Raw genomic sequence first — 9525 nt, 5'->3', positions numbered from 1 at the left:
TTGGCCTCCTTCCCTTCTCTCCTGGGGCAGGGGTTTCCTCCCCCTCCTCATCTAGCCGGGGAGGCCGGGCCGTTTAGGAATGGCGTGGCTGGGCTCCGGGATGCCCATGGCGGCTCCTGCTCTGTAACCTTCCATGGCTCCCACTGCCCAGCCCTCCTGTGTGCCCCTCGGAGACGCTTCATTCCAGCAACACAGCTCTCCACGCCTTTGCTCACGTGATCCTTCCGGTCCGGCTGCCCCTCTCTGTTGACCCCCCAGGATCTCACAGTTTACAAAGGAGAAGGGTCCCTTTGCCCTCATCTTTCCAGTCTCCCAGATGCGGTGGAATTTGGCAAAGCCAGAGGACGGAGTACGGAGCCTGTGTCCTCTCCACCGACTACCATGGGGGGAGTGAGCCGGACCCCAGGCAGTGGGGCCTGGTGGTCTCTGGTCTCTGTGGGGTCCTCCCTGTGAGACCCAGGGTGAGCCTCAGTCTCCTCCTCTGTGAAATGGGAATAATGCTGGTGTCGCCCTCCCAGGGCTGCTCTGGGGCATCTCACACTCGGGGTTGGAGGCAGTGATGACCTGGGCCGCCCTTTGGGGTCTTCCTCACTGACTAGGAGAGAAAGACTTGTAATTAACACCTCCCACGTGGACCGTGCTCCTGACGGCTGACAGCCGCTGGCCAGGAGCTGCTTCTGGCTCTTTAAAGGTCCCTGCTATCTTTTCTGGTTGTTAATTCGCACTGTCTGTGGAGAAAGCAAATGTCACTTTCTGCTGGCCTCAGACCCCTAATTAGCGGTGTCTGGAATAATGAGTTTTCCCTGTGTTCTCATTACATGGAAATTACTCCTGAAAAGCAACTCAAGAGGGGCATGTGGGCCCGAGGCAGCCCTTTCCAGAGGGACACTGGTCCTTGGGACGAGGGGTGCCTTTGCCCGTGCCTTTGCCCTGGAGAGGGGCTTACAGGGGAATGAAGCCAGAGGCAGGGCCTGAGCTGCGGTTGCCTGGGAAGCCGGAGTCTGGGTGGCCCTGTGGGCGTGCCCGCCTTGGAGCTCAGTGGCGGGGAGATGGGAAGGAATGAGTTCCTTTCAGCCCCTGCTGCCCAGGCTCCACGCAGGGGCATTTCTTGCTCTCCTCTTAAAAGGATGCTTTTTGGCAAACCTCAGAATGTCATTAAAATTTCATGGGCTCCCCTTAAGTGGAGTACCGTTGGCTATGACCTCAAGCCAAGCCTGCGCCTTGCCCAGCTGTGTCTCCCATTGGCGGGCTCTCTCCTGGATGTCCCGGGAATGACCCATCATCTTGCCGCTGCAGGACGGGTTGGCTGGGTCCTGACGCACACTGGCTGGGATGCCATCAGGTTGAATTCACTTCCAAACAGAGCTTTGTCGACACAACTACTAAATGCCAGATGACTCTTTTTGCTTTCTCCGTGCCGCATTTCAGGGCTCTGCCAGCAGTGATGAGTGTTTCATTGTAAATTGCTGCACTGGCCACAGCGTGCCCTTCGCTGGGCATTGTAGGGCCGGCCAGGTGGGTTCTGATGTGCTGTGGGTATGGGGGTGCCCACAGCCTGCACGGTTTGGACCCCAAAACCAAGACGCCCTCTCCCAGTGAGCCAGCCGACTCCCTGGATGGCGGCATGACCTCTGCCACCTGGAAGGTTCACTCTTGTTGGTGCCTGGGGTTTCCCTGCTGCTGTGGCTGCCATCCACGCCAACTTAGAGCAACTCCATGCCTTCCCCACACAGCACTCTGATGTCCCCTCCCCAGGAAGCATTGCCTGCTCTCCCAGTGGCCCCCGACCCACCCGGCTGTCTGCCCCTGCAAACCCCACACAGCCTACAGGACTGAGTGCATGTGTGCCTGCCTGCACTGTGGACGTGTGAGTTCATAAATAAATGTGTGGGCTCCTTAGGAAGGACACACTAGACGTTCATGAAACAGTTGAAAATGCACACGTGGCTGAATGAATGCGTGTATGACTGTGAATTAGTTCATTAACACGCACAGGTGAGACCCGGCTGTCCGTGTGGCTTTTGTAATAGTGGCCACCAGCAAACACTCCCTAAAGGCCTGGACTCGGGCTGGTGGTCCAGGGCAGTGACCCTCACGGCTGCCACCTCCCCCACCCCCTGTTTCCGGCTGGTACACCCATTTCTGGGGGCGAGTTTTGTGCACCTGGGGAGGTCTGGGAGCCTTCCTTTCGGGGGCCCCCTGTCTTAATTGACCTTCTCACTGCTCATCTTGTAGAGGAACACCTTCCTGGCATGAGGTGCCCCTGCCCACTGTACCTTGGACAGCGTTTCTGAAATGGTCATGAGGATATGAGAAACCTCATTAATCCCAACAGCCGTGACTGGGGTGCCCAGACATTCTGCTGGGGCTGGCGGAAGGTGGAATTTGCTTTCTTCTTTAGACAAAGAGAATGACTAAACGCGTGAATGACTAAGTCTGTGAATAATGAACAATGGAGGCCTGACGCGCGGGCCACTCGGCGGGCACCACGCCATCAACATTCTGAAGGAATGAGTGAGTGAATGACAGAAGGCATGGGTGCTGACTTGGGAGGTGCTCGGAGGTCCTCAGAAACCCGCATGGTGGCTCTCAGGACCCTCTCACCTCCAGGACCCTCAGCCTTCCCGCAGCCCTGGCTGGAGGTCAGTTGACTGAGAACATCCCAGGCCTGAGCTTGGTGGCACTCGTCTTGAGCACAGGACCATGAAGAAGGCCTGCCTGCTGGCTGAAATGTCACCCTCTGGCTTCGTTCTTTCTTTTGGGTTCCTCTTTTAAAATTTACATTAGTAGGCTTTGTTGTTAAGCAGTTTCGGGTTTACAGAAAAATTGAGTGGAGTTGAGGGGAGGATTGAATCTTTGCACGTTCTGTGGGTTTGGCAATTGTGTGATGACATGTGCACCATCACAGTATCACACAGAGTAGGTCACTGCCCTAAGCATCCCACCCCTGTGCCCCACCTGCTCACCCCTCCTCGCCCAGCCCCTGGCAATCATCTCGGGGATTGTGCCTTTGGTGTTGCATCTGAGAAGTCACTGCCATACTCAGGGTCCTCTGGATTTTCTCCTATGTTATATTCTGGGAGTTTTATAGCTTCACATTTTTTTTTTAAATATACTTTGTTAATTTCCTTTTTCTTTTTTTTTAAATTTTATTTATTTATTTATGGCTGTGTTGGGTCCTCGTTTCTGTGCGAGGGCTTTCTCTAGTTGTGGCAAGCGGGGGCCACTCTTCATCGCGGTGCGCGGGCCTCTCACTGTCGCCGCCTCTCTTGTTGCGGAGCACAGGCTCCAGACACGCAGGCTCAGTAATTGTGGCTCACGGGCCCAGTCGCTCCGCGGCATGTGGGATCTTCCCGGACCAGGGCTCGAACCCGTGTCCCCTGCATTGGCAGGCAGACTCTCAACCACTGCGCCACCAGGGAAGCCCTATAGCTTCACATTTTACATTTGGGTCTATGGTCCATTTTGAGTTAATGCCATGAAGGATGTGAAGTCTGTGTCTACATTCTTTTTTTTTCGGCGTGTGAATGTCCAGGGCTCCTCTTTAAAAACCCAGCCTGTCCTGGCGAGAGTAGCTCATGTGCCTGCTTGTGACGCCTGTGCTTGGGGCGTTTTACTCCCAGGCCAGCCTGGTGCCCGTGAGTCCTGCAGAGGAGATCAGACTGCCCTGTGCTGGGCACCACTGGTGAGGGGGCACCCGTGCCCTGGTCTCTGCCCCTCAGGAGGCCACTGGCTCCCAGAGGACTGATGAGGAATGTCGGCCCCCATCACCAGCCGTCCCCCCAGTTTCTCACCCACTCAGAGTCATTGGGGCGGGGGACACGAGAAAGGCAAGTGCTTTCAGGCCACTCTTCCTTGTTCTCATTACTGTCGGGGCAGGTGGCCCAAGGCCCTGCACAGACCCGTGTGCTGATAATGTTGCTGGCGGGGTCGAGACCAGGCTGCGCCTGAACTTCCTGTACTTCTCCTCTTGGTGGGGCCGGATCCTGGGTCCTTGCAGAGACCGAGGCGGTCAGGGCCCAGCCCCCGCCTTCAGGGATGGTCTGGTGGGGAAAGAGGCAGCCATGGCGCAGCCTGCCAGGACCGTGAGAGGGACTCAAGCGGGCAGGGGCACAGATGTGCACAGCAAAGCCAGTCTGGAGAGTTGGAAAGGCATCCTGGAGGAGGTATCATCCAAGCGGAGATTTACAGGACAGGTAAGAATTCACCGCAGGTATCAGTGAGGGGAAAGGGGGACAAGGGGCGTTTTCAGGGCAACAGGGACCAGCCAGAGCTGGTGTGACGTGATACGGTGCTGTGATGACTTCAGCAGAGGCCACCAGGGACACACTGTGCTTGAACCAGGTGGGCTCATTGCTGCTGGCGTGGGGAGTGCACACCTTGGGGACCACAGGTGTCTCCACGACAGGTCTTAGAATGGACTCGGGCCTGTGGTGGGTGATTTTCAGGGGGATTCAAGGAAGGGGGGTCTGCTCTGGCTTGGGGGCTATCAGGAAGCGGCTGGGGGTTTTTGATCACAAGGCAGATAATGGAAAGAAAGGCTGGAGGGCCTGGGGTGCCGAGCTGAGGAGCTCGGGGCAGTGAGGGTCCCTGGGGGCTTCTGGCTGATCAGAGCTGGGAGATCTCGGAGGGCATCAGAAACCCACTTCCCTCTGGGGCGGAGATCCAGGCCTGGGACCTCCTGAAACCCAGGAGCCCAGACCACTCAGCCGTTTGGGTTCTGGGAGTTGGAAGGAAGAGAAACACACTCTCAGAGCCTGTTTCCATCCAGCTGCCTGGGCCCTGCCCTCCACCTCGGCCACTCAGCTCGTGGCGCCTGCCCAAGCTCAGGGCCTGGCGGTGCAGTGGTGAGCTGGACAGGTCGCTACCCTTCCTGAGGCCCTGGCCAAGCCTCTGTGTGGCTCCTTCACACTTAATTCCTACATCTTTTTATTTATTTCATTTTAAGTGTATTTTTCGAGGTTGAAAACACTGTCTAGTGTAGACCATAGTTAATTGGTCCAACTAGTGTGGTTCCTAGCCCAGCTGGGATTTCCTGTTCTAGATATTCAAGGGCGGAGGATGGCTAGGCCCGGGCCTGTCCTGAGCGTGGCCATGCTGGGGGCCCAGGGTGTTTTCCAACTTTAACTCCTCCTGCTCCAGCCCCATCCCCCCATGTACCCGGGGCCCAGACTCACATCCTCCCTCCCCCCATCCCCCCACCCCTTTCTTTCCCTTCGTATAAAAACAGAAGTGGTTGGAACAGAATGAAATCACACGTCTTTGGCACTAGGCACTGTTTATGACACCCAGAGTCTCATTCTCGCCATCCCCACGAGGGCAGGGGACATTCGCTCCATTTTACAGATGAGAACACTGAGGCTGGGGTTGAGGGCTCAGTGCTCAGGGGTGTCTTTCCACGCTTCGCTGCATCCTGAAAAGAGCTCATGCTTCATCCGAGTCTGAACTAGGACAACTGGGGCACCTCTTTCACCCCAGAACCCCCAGCACCCCATTTTGCCCTTTTAGGGGGCATTTGGGGGAAATTGTCTCGTCCCCTCCAAAGTCCCCCTGGAGGCAGCAGGAGGCAAGGGATGGTCGGGGCTGCCACAGGGGCCGGAGGGAAGCAGCCTAACTCCATGTGTCCGGCAGCCGTTCCCTCCGATTAGCAGGAATGGGCAGGCGCTGCCCACAAGAGCCCCTGGTGATTAGAAGGTCACTGTGGAGTTCCCTCTCTTAATTACATTTGGGTGACGGCCGCAGCCGCGAAAGAGCCAGGGAGTGACCCTCTGCCCCTGGGGAAGTGCATCCATGTAGAAGAAAAAGAGAGAGGTCCACGGCCTCGAATCTGGGGGCATTGCACCATCTTTGCTGCCTTGTGCCTAGCTGCCCCACCCGGGGTGGGCATGCATCCGGGTACTTCAGGGCTACTTGAGGTATGAACCTCATGGTTGTGCCTGTGGGTGCCCTGGTTGGGCACCTCTTGGTGGCTGACCTGTCTTTCCAGATCCTGTTTGCAGACTGGGATCTGAGCCCTGAGCTGCAGGAACCCAAGGGGCGAAGCTCTTTGGAACAAGCCATGGGTTGCTGTGGACACCTTGATGCATGAACCAGGCTCGCAGGATCCTGTAATCACATGGATCCCTGTTCAGAACCCAGCATGTGCTGGATGCTTCCTGTGCACTGACACTTGTCTTTCCAAAAGCTGGCATTGTTGTTGATGCCCAAGGTCACCCAGCTTGTGGTTGATGAGCACCAGAGTCAAGTCCACGTTTGTGTGGCCCCGAAGCCTGTGTTCTTCTCTTGATGCACTGCACAGTCAGTGGAAGAGCCCTGTCCTTGGGAGCGGAGTCCTGTTTAATTCCCATGCCCGCCATTTGCTGGCTTTGAGACCTTGGGCAAAGAAGCACCCTCCTCTGAGGGCCGTGCTATGACCCCTAATAGGATACATGCCAGAATCTGATCTTGGGGGTGTACGTGAGAGAGCACACATAAACCTGCTTTAGAAACTGCTCTGCAAGTGCTGGTGTGTATGAGGAAGCAATCCAGGACTCACAGCTCTGATTCACAGGTCTGATCTTGGAGCCCAGAGGGACCACAAGAGATGATGTAGGGCCCCGGAAATTCAGTCCAACAGGATGGGCAGGGCTGGACTAACACCAGGGCTTCAAACTCCAAACTTGACTCTCTCCACTCCTCTGGTGTTAGTGTGCCCTGAGGAGCCAGCACCTCTGCTGGGAGGCCTCCCTCCATCCATCCATCCATCATCCACCCACCCATCCATCCATCCATCCATCCATCCATCCATTATATACCCACCCATCCATCCATCCATCCAATATCCATCTACCATCTATCATTCATGCATTATCCATTCATTCATCCATCCACCTATTCGTCCATCCATCCATCCATCCATCCATCCATCCATCCATCTAATATCCAACCATCTATCCATCCATCCATCCACCTATTCGTCTGTCCATCCATCTATCCATCCATCCATCATCCATCCATCTACTTATCTATTCCTCAAGCACTAATCAAGCAGTTATTTTGTGCCAAGAGACAAGGCAGCCAGCACAACCAGACTGGGCCCTGCTTAGAATCTAGTGGGTGAGAGGCATCTCTTGGGCCATCATATAAATACAACTGTAATATTCACTTTGGCAAGTTTCAACAGGATAAAGGCTCAGATGGCCTGGTGGGTGTCCCGGCTCCTGGGACTTTGAGCAAGTTACAAGCTTCTCTGTGCTTCAGTTTCCTCACCTGTAAACGCAAAATAACTATAGTGCTGACCTTATATGTCTATTATGAGGTGCTGGTGCCTTTGTGAGCATGATGTTCTCAGAAGAATGTCTAAGTGTTTTTCTACTACTGCAACTATTATCATCACTGCCATTTTTTTTTTCCCCTTGTGCCCTTTTTTTTTTTAAAAATTTATTTATTTATTTATGGCTGTGTTGGGTCTTCGTTTCTGTGTGAGGGCTTTCTCTAGTTGTGGCAAGCGGGGGCCACTCTTCATCGCAGTACGCGGGCCTCTCACTATCGCGACCTTTCTTGTTGTGGGGCACAGGCTCCAGACGCGCAGGCTCAGTAATTGTGGCTCATGGGCTCAGTTGCTCCGCGGCATGTGGGATCTTCCCAGACCAGGGCTCGAACCCGTGTCCCCTGCATTGGCAGGCAGATTCTCAACCACTGCACCACCAGGGAAGCCCCATCACTGCCATTTTTGCTACAGGCACTGTGAAGGATGGCTTGGAGATGTGAGGTCGAGGAACAGGAGGGGCTCTCGTTTCCTTCTGATATGGGTAGGGTAGGAAGCATGCTTGCTCCTAAGATCTCCCAAACTCACCTATGTGAGTCCCTGGGGGCCTTGGTGAAGTTAGGTAGAGGTGACATGATAGGGCAAGGATGGGACCTCAGGGAGGGGGCCTAGGAGAGGTGACCCCTTCACATGGCTCTTCATGTGCCAGACGTCATTTCATGTAATCACTCCCAACCTTCTGGAAGGTTCTAGTGCTATTCCCATTTTAAGATATAGAGACTGAGGCTCAGAGAGGTTAAGTAACCTGCCCAAGGACACAGCTAGTAGCCAGGACTCCCACCTGAACCACACGCTTTGCTGCTGGGCTCAATGTTTTCCGTGCTTATGTGTGTCCTGGGGCTGCCCAAAAAAAGGACCCAAAACTGGGGGGCTGAAAGCAACAGGAGTTTATTGTCTCCCAGTTCTGGAGGACAGAAGTCCAAAATCAAGGTGTCGGCAGGGCTGCACTCCCTCCAGAGGCTTTGGGGGAGGGTCCTTCCTGCCTCTTCCAGCTCGCGGTGGCCCAGGTGTCCCTGGCTTGCGGTCGCACCCCTCCAGTCTCTGTTCCAACTTCATGTGGCTTCTCCTCTGTCTCTGTGTCTCTTATAAGGTCACTTGCCATCGGATTTAAGACCTACCCGGTTAATCTAGGATGATCTTCTCATCTCAAGATCGTTAACTTAATTACATCTGCAAAGACCTTTTCCCCAAACAAGGTCACAGTCACAGGTTCTGGGGGTAAGGACATGGACATACCTTTTGAGAACCCCCATTCAATCCACTACCTTTGGGAACAGCTGAGACGTGTTCCCTATCCCAGGAAAAGCCTGCCGGATGCTCTCTTATCCATGCTGGGAGGCTTAGGGTCCCCGGGGCCCTGCTGGGGAGATGGACGCCCTCTTGCTGTGAGCACACGGCCCCAACTTGGTTATTTTAGCCCCTCCAAGAGTTGCTCCTGCGTGGCCTCCCATCCTGCCTGCTTCCAGAGGGCAGGACACTAGTCCCTGTCATTTCTGTGGGCTCGTACCCCATGCTTGGCCTGGCATGCAGTCGGGGCAATTAACAGTCGGGCCCATGGCTAGGCGGCGGCGGCTGGCATGGGGCTCCATCGATGCGCCACGGCTTCGGTAGAGACCGCTCCTGTCGTCGGGTCTGAGCCTCGCCAGACCCTCCCCCAGGAGACCGCAGCAGTCGGCCAGCCTGTGCTCCTTGGTAACCACGTGTGACCGAAAGGCCGTGATGAAAAATGCCAATATGTCAGAGGAGATGCAACAGGACTCGGGGGAGTGTGGTACTCAGGAACTGGAGAAATATGCTATAGGGAAGGACGTTGCTGCCCATATCAAGAAGGAGTTTGACAAGAAGTACAACCCTACCTGGCACTGCATCGTAGGGAGGAACTTTGGTAGTTATGTGACACATGAAACCAAACAAACACTTCATCTACTTCTACCTGAGCCAAGTGGCCATTCTGCTGTTCAAATCTGGTTAAAAGCACGGACTGTACCACACACCCAGTGATCTATCCAAAAACAAGGACTGCAGCCTAAATTCCAAACACCAGAGACTGAAATCTTCAGCCTTGCCTAAGGGAACACCTCGATCCTTATTGCGTTGTTTTGTACAGGGAATTCTCTGCACTAGTTTGTTGTGGTTATAAAGCAACTAGCAAAACAAAACAAAAAACGAAAACAAAAACAAAACAAACAAAAAAAGTCAGGCCCCGGAAGGGAGGGACT

At 54.7% G+C, this 9525-nt stretch overlaps 1 pseudogene; it reads left to right on the top strand.

Annotated features, from left to right (window-relative positions):
• The first annotated feature begins 8860 nt into the window (after nt 1-8860).
• Nucleotides 8861-9278, top strand: LOC137770526 (dynein light chain 1, cytoplasmic-like; annotated as a pseudogene).
• Nucleotides 9279-9525: the final 247 nt, after the last annotated feature.

Source organism: Eschrichtius robustus, chromosome 10 (assembly GCF_028021215.1).
Source record: "Eschrichtius robustus isolate mEscRob2 chromosome 10, mEscRob2.pri, whole genome shotgun sequence".
Lineage (NCBI taxonomy): Eukaryota > Metazoa > Chordata > Mammalia > Artiodactyla > Eschrichtiidae > Eschrichtius > Eschrichtius robustus.
This window is presented reverse-complemented; position numbering and strand designations above follow the sequence as displayed.